The following is a 25,979-nucleotide window of genomic DNA, read 5'->3' on the forward strand; positions in this document are numbered from 1 at the left end:
TTATCTATAACTTTTCTATAATTTTAACAAAATTGAGCTTTTAATTGGAGACAGAGTTAAGAGTGATGGGTGGGAGCAATGTTACACAATATTTTAAATCCATATTATAATCCTGATTACATCATAACCATCTGGACATCTGTTTGTCAGGGTAAAATCTTATTTCTTTAATAAAAAGGCCTTTATACTCCTAGTTTTGGCAGAAGGGGGAAAGCTACTATTTTTTTTAATCGAGTACCTGGTCCTGATCATATGCTGAGGCCACAATTGGAGTCATTTTTAAGTCAGACTGATAGAAATCTCTCTTTGGCATTGCACTGTCTTTCCAACTATGTATTAATAACATGAGGATATGAATGAAGAAGATAATTAGTATTTCTTGAGTACCTACTATGTACTGGACACTTTGGCATGGCTATCCCATTGAATGATCAGTTATTATCTCTTTTTTATAAAGCAGGATATTGAAATTCAAAGAAGTTCATTTTCTCTCTTTCTTTAAAAACTCCTCATCTGAGGATATGTTTTTATTGGTTTGAGAGAGAGAGAGAGAGAGAGAGAGAGAGAAAGGAGAGGGAGAGAGAGAGAGAGAGAGGGAGAGAGAGAGAGAGAGAGAAACATTGATGTAAGAGAGAAACATCAATAAATCGCCTGCTGTATGGGCCATGACTAGGGATGGAACCCACAACCTAGATATGTGCCCTGACCAGGAATGTAACCCTCGGCCTTTACTGGTGTATGGGACGATGCTCCAACTAACTGAGCCACCTGGCCAGGGCCAAAGAAGTTCACTTTCTAAGTTTATTCATTTAATTACAATTCATATTTTCTGACTCCAAGTCCACTATACATAGGAGACTACCCTCTCCCCCCAAATCCAAGTTTAGTTTTCTCAACTTGTAAATTGTTCCTTACTATCTTAGATTGGATTCTCTGAGATGCCAACCTTAAATCAAGAATTTGAGTGCATGTAGTTTCTTTGGGAGGTAATTCCAGGAAGGATCCTTAGGGAAGTGGGGAAGTGAAACAGAGAAGAAAAGGAAGCCAGTAAAGGGTACATTGATGAGCAGATTACTACTGGGGGCAACTGGGGCTCAACCCATGGGGGTTTCTGGAAAACGGCATAGAGCACATCTCAGAGGTTGGGTGAGCTAGCTGGGGGTCTACCTTCTAACTCCCGTTAGTTCTTAGTTGAAGGCGATTTCTGGGAGCCATCGAAAGTCCTCAAGCAAAGAGTTGAAGGTGCTTGAATTCTTAAGTCCTCGGGAATAGTGAGTTCTACAGTGATAAGGGGTGAGTTGGGGAGACGCACAGAGTTTGCTAAAATTATTATCCTCATTTTATAAATATGGTAACTAACAGCCAGAGAAACTAACTCTCTTGCCCAGTTGCTCAGGGACTCTACTAGACATTGTCACTTATCCCAAAGAAATGTGGTAGGTTTTTTTCTTGTTTTTTATCCTCACCTGAGGATATTTTTCCATTGATTCTTAAAGAGAGTGGAAGAGAGAAGGAAAGAGAGAGAAATATTGATGTGAGAGAAACATGTCCATTGGTTGCCTCCTGCATGTGCACTAACCAGTTCCTGGCCGGGGAGGAGCCTACAACTGAGGTACGTGCCCTTTACCAGAATCGTACTTGGGATCCTTCAGTCTACAGGCCAGTGCTCTATCCACTGAGCCAAATCAGCTAGGGCCCTATGAACACTCCTCCTCCCAGGAAGAATATATTTTCACCTCCTCAAACCGTTTACTCTCAGCTCATAAGATGCCCCCAACCTGTGAAAGTCAACTTGGTCTTCAAAGTACATTCTCTCTTCCTTCTTATTATATCACCCCCTCTGCCTCTCCCATTTAACTTAATCACCTCTGTAAAGACCCCATCTTCAAATAAGATTACATTTAGAAATACTGGGGGTTAGATCAACATATAAATTTGGGGGTGACATAATTCAACTCATAATAGTACATATATAAAGACATAAATTAGATCCACAGAACTGATTATTTATGTTAGGTTTAGGAATGATCTTCCTTTTTTGGCATTTGAAATGATTGTCATATTTAAAAGAACTTGACATTTTGAAATTCTAAAAGCTTAGCCGTTGGAGTAAAATGTAAAACATGTAACTAAATCACTGATTTTAGACTTGGAATTTTAAGTTGAAAAGTATGGGTTTGGGGCTAAGTTTGTAAACAATATTATAATGTTTAAAGATCTTGAGATACTCTATATTTTTAAAGTCTAATTTAATAGATTTACATGCAATGTCAAAGTTTCTGGGAAAGTTTTGCTTATTGAACATTTATTTAAAATATTTTAAAATAGAATATATTACATTACATTTATAAGAGAAGTTTAAGATTTTTAAAAGACTTTAGTCAGGCTTGTAAATGACGCAGAATATTTAGGAGAATGTAATAATATTAATCAAAATTCCCTTGGAAGTGACTGTTAAATGTTACTAGATATAACTATAATAACATTATTTATAGGTTGACTTTAAGCTTAAGGGAAAATTTAGACTCTTAAGTTTTTCACTTTAATAAATTGAATATTAAGTCTTAAAATGCAATCACCAGTACCATTTCTTGTGCACCAACCTGCCCTTATTATAATATCTCATATCAGTATTAAGAATATCATGTGAAAAAGAGCTGCCTTTTAACTTAAAATTATATTTTTCTTATTACAAAAGCCACACATACATATTATAGAAGCATTGGAAACTTTCAAAAACATTTTCTAAAAGATTAGAAAACATTCATAAGAAAAAGATAATAAAGAAAAAGTATACAATCTAAGAGATAATTACAACAATAAATATCCTTGTAGTCAATGTCTGCATATGTCAGTGCTTCTCAACCTGTGGTTTTAAGACCAGTGGCAGCAGCAGCAGTGGGAACCACTTATACAGGCAAACTCTCCCTCTTTTCCCCACTCCAGATGTGCAAGAGATTTAAATAGGATTCTCGGAGTGAGAGTCATTCCAGGTGATTCTGTTGCATGCTAAAGTTTGAGAACCACTGACATATGTCGTAATTGTTCCCAAAGGATAAGTTCTTAGGAGTGATACTGCTTAGTCAAAGGGTGTGTGTGTGTGTGTGTGTGTGTGTGTGTGTGTGGTTTTTTTTTGTTGTTGTTGTTTGTTTTTTACTAAATCATAGACTTTATTTAGAGTGCACCAATTTTTCTATGAGTTTGACTTTTTCCCTCCTTAGATTCCACATATAAGTGATGCCATGCAGTATTTGACTTTCTCTGTCTGGCCCCTATGATTTTTGTTTGTTTGTTTGTTTATCCTTTCTTACTTTCTGGCACTACAAGAAACTCTAGGCTTCTTATCTTATATTTTCCATGCTCAGCCCTATAATCAATCATTTCTCCAAGGAACCTCGATTCCTTTAACCGGATAATTGTATTTAGTAACCAAGATCTGGGCACCGAGTGTGCTTGTTGCCACAAGGGTGTTACGAATTCTAGGCTCTCCTGTGAGAGCTAAGAAATACATATACTTTTAAGGATTCCAATATTTATTGCCAAATTTTTCTCTTACATTTTTTTCTAGTTTACATTTACCACTAGTGTATGAAAGAGCTAGTTTTCCTATATCAAAATGGACCTTTGTGGTTTATTTTATTTTAACTTAAACAATTTAGTAAATTGAAAAAAACATAGTATACCCAGGAAATTTTTATTACTGTCTCAATTAAATATTTTCCATGTGTTTACTGGATATTGTCCTTTTTTCTTTTATAAACATTCCCCGTGTGATACTTGCTCATTCATTTTTCTAATACAGGTCATTTTCTTACTATAGTAAAAGAAATTATTTAACCTTATGCTATTCAAATATTAAGGTGACAGAAAGTGAACATACCAATAGTCATGTCTCCTAAACCTCATGGCTTAATTATATTTAGAGATGAAAGACAACCATTTAGTTATCTTCTTGACCTGAAGCTCACCTGAAAAGACAATTATTAGAACAAACTCTAGAGTGGAATAAAATATTGAGACACTTCAGGTTGACCTCCCATTGCACTGGTAGCTGACAGCAATCACCAATCTCCTATGAGTTTGCATGAAGTATGGGGTGCTTTTAAGTCCTTCTCCCTCTTGAAGAAATGCTGTGATTTAGTTGTGCCTATGGCCTGATTTACAAGGCTTGGCAAGCTGTTCCAACTCCTCTCTCTGAACCTACATGGGGCACTTGAATTTGGTATGCCTGCAAAGGAAAGTTAAGATGGAATTTGAAATTTTAAAATGTGGTACAGAGGATTATAATTAGGACAGTTAATTTATACTATCGTTACTTTGGTATAAGACATTCAAAAGCAGTTATATGAGTTAGCATGGGCTTGAACAAAGAAGATAATGGGCATCTGAGGGACCAGACTAGGTCCAGTGCCTAGTATAGTATGACAAGGGCCTCAAGCCGTGAAAAAAAAATCTGGCAATACCCTCCCCTCTCAGTTCATTTACTTCTTGTACCATTCTTGGCTCCAGTCACACTGAGCTAATTGCTGCCCCTTGACCATGCCAGGCATGCTTCTGCCTTAGGGCATTTGCACAGCTATTCCCTCTGCCTTGACCATTCTTTCTCCACATATTCACATGGGTTCCTTTCTTGCTATTACAAGTCTGCTCAGATGTTACCTTCTCAATAAGAACTTCCTGACCATGGTGCTAAAAATGATAATCCCCCACTCTCAAATCTTTTTATTAATTAAAATAGTACTAGCAGCTATGAAAGTTAAATCCCCAAATCTCAATGGCTTATCAAAATAAAACTTTTATTCATTCAGAAGTCCAAGTGATAGAAGGTGGGAAGGCATGGTGGCTCTTTTCCACACAGTCATTCTAGGAGGCTCTGCTATCGTTAGCATGTGTATTCTAAGCGTGCCCTAGAAAGCAATGAAAGCAGAAAGTGATAGTTAAAGCAGGAGCTACCATTATGTATGTGCCAAGAGAGACCTCAGTCAATGTCACTCTACCAATCTTTCATTGGCCTGAACTCATTCACATGATTACATGTAACTATAAGAGAGGCTGAGAGATGTGATCTAGCTGTGTGCACAGGAGGAAAAGCAGAGTGGTGTGATTAACAACTAACCCGTCTCTTCCACACACACTGTAGGCACTTGTTGACGGACTGAATAAATGAATAAATCTGGGCTCTGGGTAATACATTCCATTCAGGTTAAGAGGGATTTTGAGGGTTTCAATGAATGATAAGCATGATCTCAGATAGTTTCAAGGGATTTGCATTTAAGTGGAGAAGTAACATTTGCTCACTTGAAAAAGCAGCATACAAAGCAATGAAAGAGAAACAAATAGCACCTATAATCAGGACTTCAGGAATGCAAGGAAGGACCCAGCTCTGAGTACTGAACTGGTCAGGGATGGTTTGAAGGAGGTAGGACTCTCTCAAGTTGGGTCTTTAAGGAAGGGTTAGAAATTCAGTAAGTGGAGAAGAAGGAACACGTAAGTCAGGTAAGGAGAACACAAAGAACAGGATGGGGACCTCAGAAAAGGTGGTAGGCCAACTTATGTTTTCACGTGGAGATGCATATCAATCAAGATAAGCTACATCTTACAGTAAAGCAGCACCAACATCTCACAGTTTTAGAACAACAAGTGTTTATTTCTGGCTCATATTATGTGTCATTAAGGGTCAGCTGGGGCCTCCATTCTGTTTGTCAATGTCTGCATCAGGGGCCCAGGGTGATAGATTGGTCACCCTTGAGAACATTCTTGGTAACTATGGCTAAAGAAAACACAGAGCTCTGGAGGGTCTTACCAGTTAACTGTTCTGCTTGCAAGTGACACATGCCACTTCCATTTAAACTCATCAGCTAGACCTCGTCCCATGGCCTCTCCCCAAATGGGAAGAATCTGAACATTTATGAAACAACATTAAACACCACTGCGAAGGGCAGTGAAGAATGACGTTAGATTGGAGTTACCAACAGTGCCTTCAGTCTGTATAAACATCACACTTGGACAGAAATTAATTTAAACTGCAAAATCCTGATAGACTCTAAGACCTAGTCTACACCTAGATCACTTTTAAATTCTCCATCTGTTTATCTGACCCCCACTGCAAATCTCCACTCAGATACTTTTGGTGGTTTCATTTATCAATTTATAATTAAACAAATATATGGACACCCATCAGATGAGGGCTGGGGACACAGTTGTGAATAAAGCAGTGATAGTCCCTGGCTTGACCGAATGTGGGGATAAACTGCAGGAAACTAGGCAGTAAAGGCACAGATGAAAAAAACAAGAATCATTAGAGACATGGCCTCATTCCTTCCCTGTGCATGGTGGCCACCTACCAGGCAGGGAAGCGTCTTACTTTATTTCTCCCACACTCTCTAAGACTCTAAGCATAGTGCTAAGCACAGAGCAGATGCTATCCTGCTAACTGTTCCCTCTTGCACCCTCATTTCTCCTCCTATCCCTCTCTCCCTTCATCTCCATCTTTCTCATTGCATTTACTTGCAATGATGGCACCATCCCAAATTAAATTCTTTTTTGTAAAAAGTACAAACCATATTTATGAAAGAGAAAAGCTGGAATAGATTATTGTTTTAGCCTTTTCATTTCTTGAGTAAGCAGAGATGATGGATATACGTAGAAAAGAAAGTGCCAAAGATAAATTTTACGGACAATAAACATTCTTAACAAAGGCAGGTGGATTGATTTGCGTTCCGCCAAACACAGATCTCCCACTGACCTGCCCTCATTCTGCAGCTCAGAGCAAAGTGAGCCATTCATCCCGTGTTAGGAGAGCGCCTTTAAAAAAATCATGACTGGAATTTGGAAACAAGTTGTATGGAGAAAAGAAGAACTTGAGCCTTATCTTCATTACTTTTTCAAAAAACTACATCGAGTTCTTTTTAAAATTTAGTGAAAAAATAGGTCCTGGCACACACTTAGTGACTAGACAATATTAGTTAAGGCTTTGAATTCTTACATGTTCTTCTCCTCACCCCTACCCCCCGCCCCCCATTAGAAATGTTCTGAATTGAAAAATGGCTTTCGGAATGGGGAGCTGAGATGTGATTATGAAAAACATGATGTAGTCCCCTGTCCCAATAATTGGTAAGTACTAGATTGCAGTCCTCTACTGAAGCCTTTTCAAGTCTGATCTTATGAAATTTAAATTTTGAATTTTAGGCCAAGAGGTTTAAAAAATTACAGACTGAACTTTGCAAATTTCCAAGATTCAAATTCATTTCCAAGTAATGCTATGAGTCAGCAACCTAACACTGTCATGTTAGGTGACTAGAATATATATGTTGGTATTAATATTGCTCTACTGCTTGGGCACCATTTCTCCACTATAATGAGCTAAACAGGAAAACAATAATTCTAAAGAAGACAAAAATACACAACTTTCTAAATGAAGTCAATTATGTACAGCTTACTTTACATAGCAACATTTTAAAAATAAGTCAGATTATGAATATATAGACAGCCAAGCACAAATCAACCCTTTTGCTTAGGTTCCAGCAAGAAATAAGGACTTGGGTTATTTAAGGGATATACATATATCCCTGAAAAACCTGTAGCAAGATCATCTGTAACACCTTCCCCCTTAGGCAGAAATTTTTGTTTTCTCCTATTCAACCCAGTTATTTTCAGTTTTCTTTATTTTCTGAGCACTAAAGATTGGAGGTTGGATTTATCCAACAGCTAGCATTTTTAGAAGGAGGTGCAATGGAAGATGAGATGGGCAAGGGTAGGACTATAATGAAAGGTCATGAAACCTAGAATGAACACAGACAGGAGAAAAAAGGAAGCAGCTTAGTGATGGAAAATGATAGGGACAAAACATTGGAGAAGATTCGAAGAGGTCCAGGTGCTGTGGAAGTAAGGGCACATTAGAAAATTAGGAGAAAGGTCACATGGCTCTGAGCATGGGTAGCAGTGGAAGAGAAGATCATTGCTGATGAGGAGGCTAAAGAACTTTGAGGACAGGATGTTTTGTCTGTGTCATCGACATGGTTGTTAACATCGAGAGTTGCCATGGACAGCAAAACTGTTAATTTACAGACCTTGTGTGGGATTACTCAACAGACAAGGAGGATGTGCTTTGGCAGTGAAAGCAATGAGTGGGAAGTGAGTCCCAAAGCCAGGAGCACTGCTTCTGCATATTGCCTCAGGCACACGTTGAAACATAATAGATAGCATTCATTGAAAAATTGCCACAAGCCAGGCACTCTGCTAAGAGCTCTATATTCATTTTCTCAGTTACTATTCCCAAAAGCATCATGCGATTATTTCTCCCAATTTTACAGATTAGAAAGGGGTGAAGAAAGATTAATTTGCTCAGTGATTAAATTTGTGCAGTCCATCGTGAACCCAGACAATTTATTCCAGAGTCTGTGTTCTTGACCACTAAGCCGTAGCATCATTCAGTGTGGAACCCCATCTCGTGAAGACTAATGACCTTGAGTGGGAAGACTGTAGGACTGTCTTAAGAAAGCAGAACACTTGATCAAGACCAGTTTGCTATATTTCAGAGGAAGGACCTTAAACATGAAACACGAACAGAGACTAAAACTTAATTATTATGAAAAATCACTAGAGAGAAGGAATGACCTATTCCCACACCCAAGCAGGCAGCTCTATCCATCCTAAGAGGGAGGAGTGATGAGAACACCATTTTGACCAAGGAGCTTTCTTCAGTGGTAGTGTGTTTGCTGACTTGGCAATTCTGAAAATACTCACGGTGCAGTATCTGCAGCCCATGAAGAAAGGAACAGATATGGTGAGGATTCCCCAAGCTGCAATATGTTCACACCTAAACTAGTTTAGACCATGGAAGCAGATATTTGCTGCCCTAAGTTATTTCTAAGTGGCTATGGAAAGTGCTGAGAACCCTAACTCTAAAGTATAAGAGAAAACTTTAGAAAGAACATAAATAGAAACTCTGTAACTGCTTCATTCCTGGTCAATAGATTTACTTGGGGAAATCCTTTTTTTGTGTGTTTTCAAGTAAAAAATAAAAGCAAATTTCAGTCTGTGGCCAATGTGGGCTCCTCATGTTTCTTACATTCAGATGAAGTAAAGTGGGTGTGTGGATCACAGCCCAAGAGAAGTCCAAGAAAAGGAAAACCCAGAAACTCGTTATTAACCCTGTTCCTTTACCAGAACAAGTGTCAGCTCCCAACCCAGAGGCAAGTGATGGACAATGTTGGTGGAGCCCTGGAGAGGAAAGGGGCACAGGAGACACCGCATAATCAAAGGATGCCCCAAATCAGGAAAAAAATAGGGGGCAATATTCACAGATCAGTGTCAGGTCTACGAGACTAGAACGAGCCAGGTCAGATTGGGAAGTGGGTACAGATATGGAGAACAAGTTCTAGAAATAGGGATGTGTTACCTGGGAACAGGAGGGTTTGGCAGAACAGTGCAAGGTGTACTTGTTTAAGGGCCTGAGAGCATATTACTGAACAAAGAGGTTTCTAGTCACATGCTTTTTTATATGCTTCTGCATCGATATATCATTTAGTGCCCCTGTTTTCCCTCAAAGTATCATTTAGTGCCCCCCAAAATTCATATTCACCATAGACGAGCAAAAAATAAGTTTAGCAAAAATAAATAAAAACAACCATAATGTAGCTTCTTAAAAATATTACTAATCTTTGATATATTCATCCAGATTTTTCATTTATATTTTCAAAATCAGATTATATTCTACACAATGGTCTATAAATTGCTTTTTTCCCTTGGCATTATTTTGTGCCAAAACATCCAGGGAGAGATAATTCTTATGTTACATAAGCTGTTCCAAAGCACAGAAATTGATGGACAGGTTCCCAACTAGAGGCCAGTGCCACTAACCAACATTATGATACAAAATCCTAAAGTATTTACAAATTAAATATAGTAATATTCCATGACCAAGTAAGATTTATTGAAGAATATAAGAAGGTTCCAACAACGGGAAATTAATTCATGTAATTTATTAGATCAAAATATTAAAGGAAGGAAAGGCATGATCATCCCAATGAAAGATAATCCATTCCTGGTTTTTAAAAATTAAATCCCTAGTCACTAGAACAAAAGAAAATCCTATAGCTTGAATAGATACCTAACAGAAACATCACAGTTAGTGGGGGAAGAGAGAGAGAGAAAGGGTAGCCTGTATCAATGCTGTACTTCAACATTTTCTTATATCCCTGAAAGTTCTAAATAATTCAAAATACACAAAATGAAATAAGAGGAATAAATATTCAAAAAGAAGAGATAAGCTGCTCACTATTTGCTGACCATATTACATATATATATATTAGGTCATATACTAGTAAGAGAGAAATCTCTCCCTACCTCCAAGAAAAAGTTTTAAAAAGATAAAAGGTTTCAACAAGCTACCTTATATGCAAGATCAGCTTACAAATTCAGTTGCTTTTCTGAACTCTGTCAATAATTTAAAATGAAAAAGAAAAGATCACAACTAAACTAGAAACTATCACTATAAACCACCTAGTCATAAACATAATAACGAATGTATAAGATGTCTGTGAAAACAATAATAATATATTTTTAGAAATATAAGAAAACCTTGGTTATTTAAAAGATATAACATGTTTTGGTGTGGGAAAACTCATTACAAAGATCTTTTCTTTTTGAACATTAAACTATAAGTTTAATTCTTTTATTGTTTTCTGTTTTCCCACTTTCTTCTCTATGGCCTATTTATCCAGAGGCCTCCACTGACCTGGAGAAAATCAGTATTTTAAAACAGAAATGCAAAGAGGCAATATTCAGATTTTTATTTCAAAAATATAATTTTTCATTCCACAGCAGAGAAATTGTCTTGAAAGCCAAGGTTTGCTGAGAAAAACAGTTTCTAAGTTTCACAGTCTCTCTTTTATACTATTTTAAGAGCTAAATATGACTGACCTAGATCATAGGGTTTTACTCTTTAGTGTGGGCATAATATAACATGCCAAGTAAGAAAAGTTCCCATTAAATGAAAAGAAAAAAAAAGAGGCCCCCCCTCCCCAACTTGGGAGAAAGAAGAGAGATTTAGAAGGAAAATATCTAAAGTAAAGATGTTGCCTGGTTCCTGCGATGCTTCAAGTACCCACCTTGCCTCATACATAGTTATCACGATATTTTTTACTATATTCCCTGTGCTGTAATCTACATCTCTGTGACTATTCTGTAAGTTTATAAAGTACACGATTTTCTAACCACTTCACTATACATCTGAAACTAATACAGAATAATATTGAATGTAAACTGTAACTGAAAAAAACATGTTGCTCGGGTGTCATGGCTCAGTGGTTGAGTGTCGGCCTGTGAACCAGAAGGTCATGGTTCAGTTCCCGTTCAGGGCACATGCCTGGGTTGTGGGCTTGATCCCCAGTGAGGGGCATGCAGGAGGCAGCTGATCAATGATTCTCTCTCATCATTGATGTTTCTATCTCTCTCTCTCCCTCTCTGAAGTCAATAAACATATTAAAAAGAAAAAAAGATGCTGTCTAGATTCCTAAAAGGGACATACCTGGTAAGGACCATTACAGAGTCAAAAAGAAAATAAAAAAAAAAACTGATATATGTATCAATAAGATGGAAGGTAAAAATATATATTCATAATATATAATGATATGTAGACTTTACAAAGATTGGAAAAATAAGTCACAGAACTGTATGTTCACATTCAGCTTAAATATTATTCCATCAACCTGTTTTCATGCCAATAAGTATATGTCTACAACAGTGATTTTCAACCAGAGTGCCACCAGATTTTTAAAACATGCAATACCTGACTATTTACTAGTAGTCAGAAGCACTAACGTCTTTTCCCTGGTCATTTAAATAAAATGACAACAGCCAACATGAAATAGCCATCCGGTATGACTGAATAAAAATTATAACTATTTTTTTGCCAGATCGGCAAAAATTGTATTTTTTCATGTGTTGCAGAATTTTAGTAATTAGTTTATGTGTGCCATGAGATGAAAATGGTTGAAAATCTCTGGTCAACATTATTTCTAATGCCTTCATATTTTACATTATATGAATATGCTATATTTTTCTATTGCTAGATACTTAGTTTGTCTCATAACTTTTAGACATATATTGTGGTAGATTTTCCTAACAATTTTAGACATATATTGTAGTAGGCTTTCTGATATTTGTTGTGCAATCGTTTTCTTAGAAGGAATTGATAGAACTAGAATTATTAAAGAAAAATGCAAGCAAAATTTTAAGTCTTTGACACATACTAACATGTGGTTTTCCAAAATGGTTCTTCTAACTGTGTAGTCAGCTTTGGGGCTGAAGTTTTAAACAGGGATCAGAGAGGTCGGTAAACTTGATTGGAACAATTGGAAAAAAGTGTGCTGAAAGAGATAAGGACAGACCTAGACATTCCCAAACAATTCTGTTGGTAGGTTTTTGACATAAAGTTTCTATTTCTCTAAATCTACTTAGTCATAGTTGCAGCAGTAGCATCAATAAAACTTATTTAAAAGGCTTTCCCAGAGAGTTAGCTTGCACAATGAAAAGTAAGGAGGTGTAGCCGAAAGAACACTAAAATTTAGTTAAGAGCTGTGGATTCATATCAGATCCTTAGTTTATATCTGTGTGAATTTGGGAAAGTTGCTTAATCTCTCTTACTCTTCATTTCCTCAGTATAAAATAAAAATAATGTTCTCTCAGGTTGCTGTAGTAGTAAAATAGTGTATGTGAAAGGACCTGGCAGTTTCCTGAAACAAAAGACACTAGATTTTTATTTCAGTTTCCCTCTTAGACAGCAAAACGATGGGTGAGTTTTGTGCAAGTAAATTGAATTACTTTATTTGTTGGACATTACACATGAGAGAAAATGTGTTGGATAAAACCCAAGATTGGGGTTCGAGTTCTGGAGGTATTTTTCAGGGATGATATGATATTTTAATTGAAGTATAATTGACTTACAGTACTATATTAGCTTCAGGTATACAGCACAGTAATGTGATATTTATATACATTGTGAAGTGATCACCATGATAACTCTCGTTACCTTCTGTCACCGAAGTTATAGTATTATTGACTATATTCTCTATGCTGTTTGTTACTTCCCCAGAGGTTGTTTATTTTGTAATAACGTTTCTACTCCCTAATACCCTTCACCCTACTCCCTTCTTTCTGGCAACCACCACTTTGTTCTCTGTATCTCTGAGCCTGTTTCTGTTTTGTTTGTTTGTTTTGTTTTTTAGATTCCACATATAAGTGAAATTATATAGCATTTGTTTTTGTCTGTCTGACTTATTTCAATTAGCATAGTACCCTCCAGGTCCATGCATGTTGTTGCAAGTGGCACGATTTCTTTTTTTTTTTATGGCGGAGTAATATCTCATTGTGTATATGTGTATCACATCTTATTTATCCATTCATCTTGAAAATTGCTAGTTCTTCCTGAGATGCATTTTCCTTGCCTTTAATGAGCAAATGTGTTCTGAATCAAAAGGTCTGAACCTTAAGCTAATATTGTATGCATGTGCATTTTTCCAGGGATAAGGCCCATAGCCATCAACTTATTTCCAGAGATCTTGATGCAGTAATATTCTGGTTCATAATATCCTAGAATCTAAATGGTCTCTAAAATTTTATCCATATTTAACACTCTCATTCTGATCAAGCTCACAATTGACTCTTCCCTTGGCTCAATATTATTCACAAATTTGTTATGAAGCAATATAATATCCAGCCAAAATTTGTAAGCTCTTTCTTGGCTTCCCTACCTCCCTGCAGTTCTCTCACAGCTGCTGGGAAAATGGTATGGCCCTGGGGTTGCCACACCAAAGGTTCTGATTACCCAAGTGGTTTCCCAGACTTATTATCCTCCTCATCCTTCTTGGTTCCTTTAAAAAAAATTTATCTCTCTTGGCTAATTCACCAGAGTACAGACTTAATTAATAGGTGGCAACATATTGCAGCTCTCACTGCCAAGACACATGATTGAGAGCCTGTAGGCTTCCAGATCTTTTGATTGTTTTTACTTTAGTCTTCTTGAAATATACAAGCTCATATTAAGAACAATGTCGGATTAAAATCTCACTGTGATAAACATGAATATCTGTGAGTATTAAAAACTAAGGTGAAGAAAAATACTAAATGTGATTGTGTTAGTAATCGATATATTTACTTACAATAAAAACGTTAGTGTTAGATGATTGCATAATGTTGCTCAGAGAAGTAGAATATTCATTCTGTTAGTATTTTTATTATTTTATTTTATTGATTTTTTAGAAAGAGAAGGGAAAACAGATAGAGAGAAACAGCAAGGAGAGAAACATCATCAATTGGCTGGAGATCAAGTCCACAACCTGGGTATGTGCCCTGACTGGGTATCAAATGGTGATCTCTTGGTTCCTGGGTCGATGCTCAATCACTGAGCTATGCCTGCTGGGCCATTCTATTAGTATTTATTAAGAGTCGGTAACATGTTATAAAGGGGATACAAAGGATAGAATGCTGAACTTGACTTCTTCCTTCAGGAAAATAATATATCAGGACATGCAAGAATATGATATCTGCATGCAAATAACTAATACAATGCTATAAGTGTTAAGTCCCAACTAAATATTGATAGATCAATTGCTAAAGTTGTCCTATGGTCAGAGAAAACCCTTTTAAATGGGAGAGAGAAAGATCTCATACAGAAGTTATCCATTGAGTTAAATTTTGGGCCACAGGCTGAGCGTGAACACATAAAATATTGTAGACACGTTCAGAGGCAACAGCATGGCCAGAGCAAAGAGGAATCTGAAAAATTTAGGATACGCATTTACTTCAGCTCTCGGTAATATTTCTTATCTCCTTGGTAATATTTCTATCCCAATGGCTACGACTGGTCTTCCTAATTCCAGCTTCTCTTTTTAAAACCCATCTTCCAGCCTGTTACCTCCACAATTTTATTCTGAAACTTAGCACTCCTCTCTAACTGTATTTTCTCTGGGATAAATTCTAGGACATTTGACATGGTATTCTAGGTCTTCATAATGCAGCCCAATCCAGTGTCCTCATCTTGTCTTTAGTAATTGTGACCTGACCTTGTCCCCAGACATCAACACTGAAAAGCTCTAGACAGTAATTCATAAATTTTAATTGAAAACACATCGAAATTTGCTACATTCTAGCCATAGAATGGCTTTCCTGACCATTGAAGTAACTAGTGTTTGCTCCAGGGAATGAGAAGAAGGATGACAATTTCATATTGTCTGTATTAGTTGTCATAAAAAGCTTAGGGCCCAGCCAGTGTGGCTCACTGGTTGAGTGTCGACCTGTGAACCAGGAGGTCAGGGTTTGATTTTTGGTTGGAGCATATGCCCAGGTTGCAGGCTCGATCCCCAGTGTGGGGCTTGCAGGAGGTAGAAAATCAATGATTCTCTCTCATCATTGATGTTTATATCTCTCTCTCTCCCTCTCCCTCTCTGAAAAAAAAATGGTTAGGAGTTATTTTAAAATACTGAATTTCTTCCTAGTTGAGGAGGAAGAGACTCCAGACTACAAACTCTGCTTGCCAGGGACAACATTCAGCAGAGGTATACCTACGAAGGGACTGAGATGTCAAGACTACCCGAGAAACAGGGATCTTTTTTAAAGCTGAGTGTGTACATCCTACAGTTCTCTCACTGATAAGAGAAAAAGAACTCCTCGTGGAGAGATGGAGGCAATTTTTTCCATGCTAATAATTATCCTGGCGTCCTCAGGAGGAGAGTCATAATTCAATGAGTTGGAGATTCTCAGCTCCATTTTCAAATTGCAAAGGGGGAAAAAAAGGAAAGCAATTTGCCCCACAAATCTAGGGAAGTTTGAAGAAATAGGCGATAACTTGATCCAGACTTAGTGTGCTAAAAGAAATCGCCTCTTGGCAAAGCCTAAAAGCAAGAAAGAATGAAGGAGAGGAAAGGGGAAGGCCCAATGGTGAGGCCAAGAAGGTGCTCATGGGAGGGCAGCAGGCTATGCCCCAGAATGGATTCCTCCAGGATTTCCTGAGAGCAGCCTCCAGGGAAAGAGATCACGGAGTTGGTGAGAAATGAGGCTGATGGAGTAGCATTTCTAACATGAACGCAAAGGAAAGTAGACCTGGATGCAGAAAGAAAAAGAGTCCCTTGTCCAAGGGACTCAGGAAAGCCAGCTTGACCTAAACCTGGAAGTAAAAGGTCTCCAGAGTGGGACTAAGGACAGCTCCTGGGCCTGAAGGAGGCAGCGACAGGGAGGCCTCTGTGCATGAGCCTCACAGTGAGAGGAGACCTCCCTCGTGCTTCTCACTGCAGCATTCTGGCAGGATCCCCTCAGTTGGGTGTCCGCTGTTGATGTGATGGATGGAATGGGGAAGACATCCCAAGCATGAGAGATGGTGACTGAGACCCAGGATGCAAGGTCTCTGCCCCTGGAGATCAGTCTTCCTGTTAATTCCTGAAAGGCAGACATGAACATTTGAAGAGACCAGTGACAATGGGAATCTTAGCTCTGGGAAATGTCAGCTGATACTTCAGTTTCTTTAAAAATAGAAAAAAAATGTAGCAATTCTGGGCCTTCCTTCCCTGCCTGGAGCAGTTCCCCCCATTTACATTGCTCTACTGGCTTCATTTGAGATTATCTCAGCAAAGCAGAGAAATGGAACATCCAAACGGACTGGATTCAAAGGGGGAAACTTCATAGAATAGATGGAGCATGAACTAGAACCTGATAGAGGAAGACAGAGAAGACTATGTCTGAAGACCCAAAGGCTGAATAAATGGCCTCAACAGTGTGGAATACATTCTCTAGGACTGTGATTAACATACAGGTCACATAAGGGATCCCAGAGCAGGCTCAGCATCACTGAGCCCCGACTATGCCATCATGATGGAGGAGGTAGGTCTCTGCTGTTCCAAAGGAGAAAAAATATCTACTAAAATTAGAGGGAACGGGTCATTTGGAAAAAGAACAGTGGACTAGGAGTCGCAATTTCTACTCCTAGTTATTTTATTAATTTGCTGGGCAATGCTGATACTCTGGACCTCTACTTCTTTATCAATAAAATTAAAGGATTGGGCTAAAGTAACATAGTTTCTTTAGGATCAAAAGATCCATGATTCTAAGACACATAGGCTTCCTTATATCTATAAATACCCATATGCCTCTATGGCTTAGTGTCTATGTATTCTACTGGAGGTTAGGGGAGTGGTGTTTTGTTTGAGGAACTGTGAAGAAGTCACATGCTTACTCAGCATACACTTATTGAGCACCTACTATGTGCCAGGCACTATCTTAGGGACTGGAGATATAGTGATGAACAAAAGAGACAAAACAAGCCTGCCCTCACTGAGCTTAGAGTCTGACAGAGGGGAACAGAAAATAAATAAGACACAATATATAGCATATTACACAGTGATAAATGCATACTAGTACATGTGATGGCATCTGCAATTGAAGAAGGCTCTGTATGATAAATGGAAAGCAGAGGATTAAGCAAAAATTAAGCACCTTGGGACAGAAACAGAGCAACATTTTCTCTTCCATTCAGCCAATAGCCTCGTTCTAACTTCCAAATTCCTAACAATGGGCACATTTTTATCACACACACTTCTGATGCGCTACTGTGGCCAGGGACCGTGGCAACAGTCACAGTGATCAGGCAGTTGTCTGTGGTTTGCCTGATGATGTGACTTCTGGAAAAACACCTTGTCAGCGGCCACTGTGGACCTTGCTTGGCACTGGCAGCCCCTGTTGACCGCAATCTGCTTTTTCCCCCTTGGCTGGCATCTCTCTCTCTCTCTTTTTCCTTTCTGTTTTTTGGCCTGAAATGATAATTTAATAAATATTATTAAATCATTCTTTTTCACCACCTGGGGTTTTAATGAATGATTTCACAGAATTTTTCTAAAGAACTGGGAAAATGTCAGGGTTTAAAACAAACTCTCTGTATTGCAGGTTTGTTTTCTAGGTTAATCTCATTAGTAGGTCTAGATAAGGTGTAATATTTGTGTCAAAGAGAGGAAGTCAGCATGCTCCAGTATCTTAAGACAATTACATTTTCTGAAAGCAAGTTGGCCTCTATCTAATCACCATAAGACATTTTTTCCCTAGACAACCAAACACAAATTGGCTGATCCCTTGAACAAAGTAACTCAAAGGTTAGAGGAGGAGGTTAGAGTTTAAGTAAAATAAAACAACCTGGGAAACACTTAATCACCCAAGGAAGCAGTGATCTGAATAGCTAGAAAATAGATGAACAAACCCTCTAGACTCAAATAGGAGAACTATTTAGAAGGTCAATATTTAGAAATATATAATTTCTTGGGTAAAAGTCAAAGCTTAGATTCCAAGCCCAATTGCTTTATGCTGCTATGATTCGTTACGGAGTTGGTGGGGGAATAAAGGAGGAGGATGCCAACAAAGACCCACAACTTCATTGGAAGGAAACTGGTGCCACAGGGAGTGAGGGGCAAAGACAATAGATAAGGTTGTGATGGTTGGCTGTGGATTTTCCAGTGTTGATTTTTAAGATGCCTGCTGGCTGAGTCAGAGTGGAGAGTGACAGCCAGTGAATTGATGGGGTGCGGGGTGGCCATTCGAGCCGAGACAAGAAGCAAAAAGTACAGACTCTAGAACAGATGTGAGCTGCTGCAACAGCTCCATGCGGCCCAACCTGGTCAGTAACTTGCACTACATGGTATAGGGCAGCAGTTCTCAACCTGTGGGTTGGGACCCCTTTGGGGGTCAAACGACCCTTTCACAGGGGTCGCCTAAGACCATCAGAAAACACATATATAATTACATATTGTTTTTGTGATTAGTCACTATGTTTTAAGTATGTTCAATTTGTAACAATGAAATTGGGGGTCACCACAACATGAGGAACTGTATTAAAGGGTCGCGGCATTAGGAAGGTTGAGAACCACTGGTATAGGGGAAGGAAGGCTGTGGTCTTTGTTGCTGTTCACTTCTTTCCTTTCCTGCGCTCTTAGGACTTTCGCAGAGGCCTGTGTCACTATGAGTGTTACATTGAATATTTATGAGCACTTATACTAATGCTAATGAATTGTAGTAGTAATAGCAGTTGTAATATTAATAGCAAATACTTATATTGTACCAACTATTGTGCAGTCACTTCTAATTACCTAGATTAATGCATCTGATCCTCACTGCCATACCATGAGGTTGGTACAATTTTTATCCCCATTTTTCAGAGGAGGAAACCTAAGCCACAGAGGAGTTAAGTGACTTACTCAAGGGCATCCAGCAAGATTCACAGCTGGAAGATGGAACTTAGGGTCATAGGAACATCTAACCTGTGCCTTCCAGACTGTTCCTGGGAGTGTATGTTGGGTGGGGAGGCGGGTATTAAAGACAGATGCAAAACTGAGGTGACATCCAGAGCACTGCCCTTGCCCACCCTAACACCACTCCCAGTGTCTAGGGTCAAATGGCAACATCAGGCTGGGAAATACCAGGGCCTTCTGACCAGGAGAGCTGAAGTGGAAATGTGGGGCCCCCAAGGACAAACAGAAAACCAGGGTGATTGGATGACAAAGAAGCTCCACTTAAAATGTGTTTAAAGTTCTGAGAGAAGAATACTAAAATCTAATGCTATTCATATGGAGATCATCTATTTCTAAGCACCAAATCAGGTACATGGTTTGAAACAGAGTCTAAAAATGGAGGGAAATATTCACAGATAGAATTGTGACTATCCCCAAATTCCCTGACATACCAGATACTGAGGCTGTTTCCAAGGCACCTGTTGAATACTTGACTGCATTCAGATGAGGTACCAGGCCTCCTTGTAAAGGTGCTGCGAACACGTGTCGGTGTGGAATCTTAGGTCCCAAAGGGCTCTGCAGCCACCGAAACCAACAGACGAACAAACAAACAAAATTGCCCTTGTTGAGAACTGCCGGAGACGAGACCTCTATTACACAGAGGTCTTTCCTTCGCTACCTTACACTGTCATTGTACATTCAATAATCTCTGCTGTGTTTCTACATATGTATGAAGAGAACAAACACCACGATCCAAAAACTTGCCTTGCCTTGGCTTCATGGCACAGGTCTCTCTGGCTTTCGGGAACCTTCTGAGGTTCTTCAATTAATTGCAACAGAAATCCTGACCTCCCTCCCTCCCCTACAACTGCCCCAGGCTTCCGCAAGCTGCTTTCTGGATAGCTTTGTCTTCCGATAATAAGGGACACTTCAAAACAATGTACCCTTCTGACATGGAGAAGAGCCAGGGGAAATTCCCTTCAGAACATCTCCCATAAATGCCTCCATTTCCTGAAACAGGAACAGGAGGCCACGAAAATGAACTCTAACAGGAGGCACTACGGTGGCATTTGTCACAATGCATTACAATCATTTATTGTGATTTTGCTTTGCCTACAAGGGACTTTGTTTTAGCCAGCACTTTACAGAGTGGCAGGCACACAATAGTACTCCCTACACTTTTATTGAAAGAGATGAATGAGTTCACTGTTTCTGATGCGAAGTAGGAACTTTAAGCTCAAGTGAAACGCACACACCAACGTACAAAACCAAAATAAACTTTTTATTTCATTGATGATAAGGACAATTGACTAAACAAAGACTTTCCACAGTTATGAAAATACTTCTTTCTGCAGTCTCTTCCCCTTACAATAAACCTGGTTAATAGCTTTTAGATTTTCTTTTACATAAAAAAATACTTCCAGGAGACCTACATTATGACTTTTCCTCCTTAGGCATGGTAAACTTTCAATGGGTGCCTACCAAGGACATTCCAATCCCTGTAAAGAAGGATTTGCTATCCAATCCAACAAATGAGTAACTGGGTCTAAGGGAACTACAACAACTCACTCTTTATCACACAGATATTAAGGGGCAAAGTTGTGATTCAGACTCCAAGGTCTTGCTTTCATCGTTACAAGTGACCTTCTCATCAGTTTCATAACCTTGCCTTTTTAATCATAGAGGATACATTGAGCGAAGATACTTAGGGAACTGGGAAAGAGAGGAGCTGAGGAGTCATCAAGAACAAGAACACTGTCTAGAAGGATGTTAGCCTTAATAGGAAACATAGCAGACAATGGGAGCTCAAGAGCTAGAGGCAATGGACCATTTATGGAAATACTAAGAAGTAATTTTTGGAAGCATGAATTTTAAACTTAGTCATAAGGTTAATGATATTAGGATCAGAAATGGGACCTTGGAGGAAAAACTCCTTGATTTTACATGATCAATTAAACTTTCCACAAAATCCCATCCTTCTGTGGGGGCCTCAGGAAATACTTTTCTCAATGGCACCCCAAGAACGCCACTTCCACCAATAACAGCAGGACTGAGCTGGGATTGCTTCTCGGGACTTGCGAACTGAAGAGGCAACCCAGGCTAGAACATAAATTGTGGAGTCAACAGAACTAGATCTGAATTCTGGCTCTGCTGCTCAGGTGACCTTGAGCAATTTCTTCTTTACTCTGTGTCCTGATGTGCATAGTTGGGATGACAAAACCTATTTAAACGGATTGAGATTAAACTAACATGAAAAGCATAAGTGAAATACAACAATTCATGGCATGTAGTAGGTGCTCAATGAATGATAACTATCAAATAACAACATGTAATCCCTGTGCTTTTCAGTTTCTATTACCTTGAACTTGTCACCTGGGTTGAGCATCCAACTGAGACTGCATAATCCCCACCCTGACCCTGACCATCTCCCTCTGTTTCTGTAATAGACCCAGGAAGTCCCAGCCATGGTCACTCCTCACTCCCACTCTACAGGCACAGGGAATTACAAATTGGCCAGTTTGGTGTGATTTTTGTAGATGATTTTTGAAAGCTTTTCCCTTTGAACACACAGAAGTCAGGAAATGCAAAATTAAGGTTCCCAGAGTTTCCATAACTCACTCACAATGCACATCAAAGCATAAATTTTGCTGGAAGTACAATAACATAAAACACTGAACATACCAGGGTGGGGGAAGTTAAGACTGTTGCTGAAGTCATAAATTAGAGTTTCCTGACTTGGTTGCATTTTCATTGTCATCCATGATACTGCATTAACATAGCATTCACACTGGAAATTGCAACATAATTCAGAGACTGTTGTGCCTGGGACTGAGGTAGTTTTCGCTATAGGGATCTCGCCTCAAATATTCACAAGGATTTCAAGAAAAGAACCCTGAGAAGAAATATTAGTTTCCTGGGGAATGCAGCTAAATCCACTCAGTATAAAAGGAGTTACCTACATTTATTTCCTAGCAGGCTCTGGACAAAAGCAACCTCTTTCTTTTCAATTGCTCCATCCCTGAGAGAAGGTAGCTTACCCAATCCCAGCCATTATCTGAATCTTCCACCTGCTTTCTGAGGAAGTATGGGCTGCAGCTGCCCTGTCTCCTCACCTAGGGTTGGAAAGGTGAAATAAATGGGGGCCAAGTATATCAGTGCATGCAAGTTGATAATTTGTGCATTTACAATAGAAATCAACCCAACATTCCTGCAAGGTGTAGAAATCGGAGTGAGAACTAGACCCACTGGTCCTCATGATTCACAAACTTTGTGTAGAGACCCACGGAATCAAGGGACCTAGAACAAGTTCAGCACCTCAGTTCAGGTCTCCTTCTATCTGGGCCTGGGTGTCTTATAAGAGGGGATTTAATGATAATACTTTACCTTCATAGAAGGAGGAGACCACAAGAACTCTTATGGCCCCACCCACTCTGCGATAAAATATTCTTTGATTATAAAGTCTAATCTTACACCTTTTTTGTACAATTATATTCTCCTTGTCTCAGAGAGGGCACATGCTTCCTGCACAAGGAGGCTGCCTATTTATTTCCAGAAAATAGCCTCTATAAGGACTATTACCAATCAAGACAGTGATCTGGGTACTCACTTGATCCTCAGGTACTTCTCTCATCTCTCATTCTTCCTGCTTGGGTTATAGTAAACAAGAAATGTATATAAAGTGCCTGACACTTTGTAGAGGCTCAAAACATGTCAATTTTATTTGCTACCTGCATCAGGTACATAGTCCACTTTGGCCAGGGTGGAGCATTCCCTTGCTCTCTCTTCTGTATCCTCCCTTGCCCATACAGAGTATGGACAGAGGATTGCCATACCATACCCTGGGTTTGCTTTGCTCAGAGTTCAAGCTTAGAGGACTTCCAGAATCTAACTTGGTAACAGTGACTTCAGCACCTTTTAGACATTTCCTCTTTCACCACAGTTAGCAGAACACAAAATCCACAGGTACATTTGGTCTTCCTTGCTCTGTACTCCATGAGGCATATGCCCTTGGTTTTCATATTCCCCCTCCATGCCTATCACACATCTGTGCTTTTCATGAAATAAAAAGATGTGACCATTGAATGCTGGTCTTTTCTTCAAGTTGCATCTGTCTGAGGACTGGGGCTGCTAAGTTCATTATGAAGTCAAGGAGAGTTCAATCTCTGAGATCTCATTCATCATGCACCATGCACACAACCAAGCTCTGCAAATTCTTCCTCTGCAGTGTTTCTCTGGTCCACCCCCTTCTTCCTATTTCCACTGCTCTGCCCTGAGACTGATCATAAGAGACTTGCACTTGGCCTTTGCCCAACCTCTTTACATACAATTTTGTGACTCAAAATGTTCTTGTTTAAACTTAATTTTTTGGTCATGATACAGTTCTTATTCAGAAATTGGAAGAGGTTCTTTATTTACCCTTATGTCAAACCCTGACTCCTAATCATGTTCTGTGAGGCTCTTCTCTAGAGATGGTCTCCTCTTCAAGGACTGTGAGTTTTTAAAGCTAGAGGCAACAAGGTTAAGAGGTGACTGAATAGTCATCTTCAAACACTTAGATACTTCTTGTGTGAAGGATATGCTTTTGCTCAGAAGACATAATAAGAAGAAAGTTTAAATAATTATAAGAATAACTTTAATTGGAGTAAAAGACAGTGTGTTTTGACTCTAGACGTAGCTTATGTCTACCATAAACCTTCAACTCTCTCCATGAAAACTTGTCTTCATTTAATCTCATAGTCTTTTTCTGCACCATTTATTTGAAATTAGTGTGTCACTTGGCTTTCTGACAGCTCTTGTATCATTGCTTTGCACAACATCTACCTTGTTCTGTATTTAGGTTGCACCTCTTCCAGGCATGTCATAATTTTTGTCTTATATAACCTTCCAAAGCATTTGAACTGATGCTGACTCCTACAATTCCCTTCCATTGAATTCTGTTACTTGCCCAATTGTCTTTGCACCTCCATGACTTTTCATTTTATTCCCCCACCTATACCCTAAAAAGCTCTTGCTCCTCAAGTATTCTATATAATAAAAGGCTAATATGCAAATGACTGAATGGTGGAATGACCGGTCACTATGATGTGCACTGACCACCAGGGGACAGACACTCAACGCAGGAGTTGCCCCCTGGTGGTCAGTGTGCTCCCACAGGGGGAGTGCCGCTCAGCCAGAAGCCAGGCTCATGGCTGGCGAGCACAGCGGCAGTGGTGGGAGCCTCTCCTGCCTCTGTGGCAATGCTAAGGATGTCCAACTGACGGCTTAGGCCCACTAAGCCATCAGTCAGACATCCCCACAGGGCTCCCAGACTGCAAAAGGGCACAGAAGGAAGGGAGAGGGAGAAATAGAACATCGATGAAATAGAAACATTTTAAAGCAGAGCGAAAGGAAGCACAGATAAGTCAATTATACCTACCTGTACTTTCCTAAATTGCTGATCACAAGCAACCAAAGGGAAGGTCTCCAGTGGCATGCCACAGTGATCTGTCTCTGCCCTTAGTTTTTATTTATTGTTTTAAAAAATATATTTTTATTAATTTCAGAGAGGAAGTGAGAGGGAGAGAGAGATAGACACATCCTATATAATAAAAGGCTAATATGCAAATTGACCGAACAGTGGAACGACCAGTCGCTATGATGCACACTGACCACCAGGGGGAAGACACTCAATGCAGGAGCTGCCCCCTGGTGGTCAGTGGGCTCCCACAGGGGGAGTGCCACTCAGCCAGAAGCCAGACTCATGGCTGGTGAGTGCAGTGGTGGTGGTGGGAGCCTCTCCCTCCTCCGTGTTAGTAGGACATCCCCCGAGGGCTCCTCCAGAATGGAAGGGTGCAGGCTGGGCTGAGGGAAACCCCCCCCCCCAGTGCATGAATTTCGTGCACTGGGCCTCTTATAAGGCTGTGAGATCTTTGGGAATCTGTGGACTATTACACAGAAGATCTAGAGAACTTCACATACAAACAAAATTTGGCTTCTCTGAAGTCAGGAGAAAGACTCTGTAAGATGAAGTGCATCCCAGGAAATAATCGTTTGCTCTGACCCACTTCCTAGTTATCTCATTCAAACCCAAACCTGTCTTTCTTCTAGATCTCTCCCTTGTGTTTTAATCACTCAAATCAATTGCCCTACTGAAATATGGTGTTTGACCCCTGTTTCTAATCAGTAAAAGATCTTCTTTATATTAAGATTATTTACTGCATCTTCCATATCTTAGCACTGTCTCTATACCTTAGGCTACAGAGAATTGATCTCATCCTTCTCCCACATGATAGCCTGTCCCTTATATGAAGACAGCTGTGACAAACCCAGCTGCTTTGCTCTCTCTCCTTAAAATGAGTGTTCCCAGAACTTCATCTTTCTCTGAATGAGGAATGACTTGTCAGTGTCCCTTATAAAATCAGGACCTACAACTAATCCCAATATTCCAGGTAGGTTTGATAGTGTGAGGTATTCTGTGACTCTGTCATCTCTTGGGTTAAACATGTCTTAAAATTACTCTGGTTTTTCCCATTTGTCATTCATATTGAGATGTCAACTAGCACTCCAAAGTCTTTTCACAATTATTGCTATTAAAATACATATGTCACACCCTATCTTTCAATAGCACAATTCTTGTAAAAATTATCAAAATTTATCTTGGTGGTTTCAACCTAGTCTTCCAACAGCCAAAGTCATTTTTGAGTTTTTATTCAGTCATCCAAGTTAGTGCCAAAG

Source organism: Myotis brandtii, unplaced genomic scaffold (genome assembly GCF_000412655.1).
Source record: "Myotis brandtii unplaced genomic scaffold, ASM41265v1 scaffold185, whole genome shotgun sequence".
Lineage (NCBI taxonomy): Eukaryota > Metazoa > Chordata > Mammalia > Chiroptera > Vespertilionidae > Myotis > Myotis brandtii.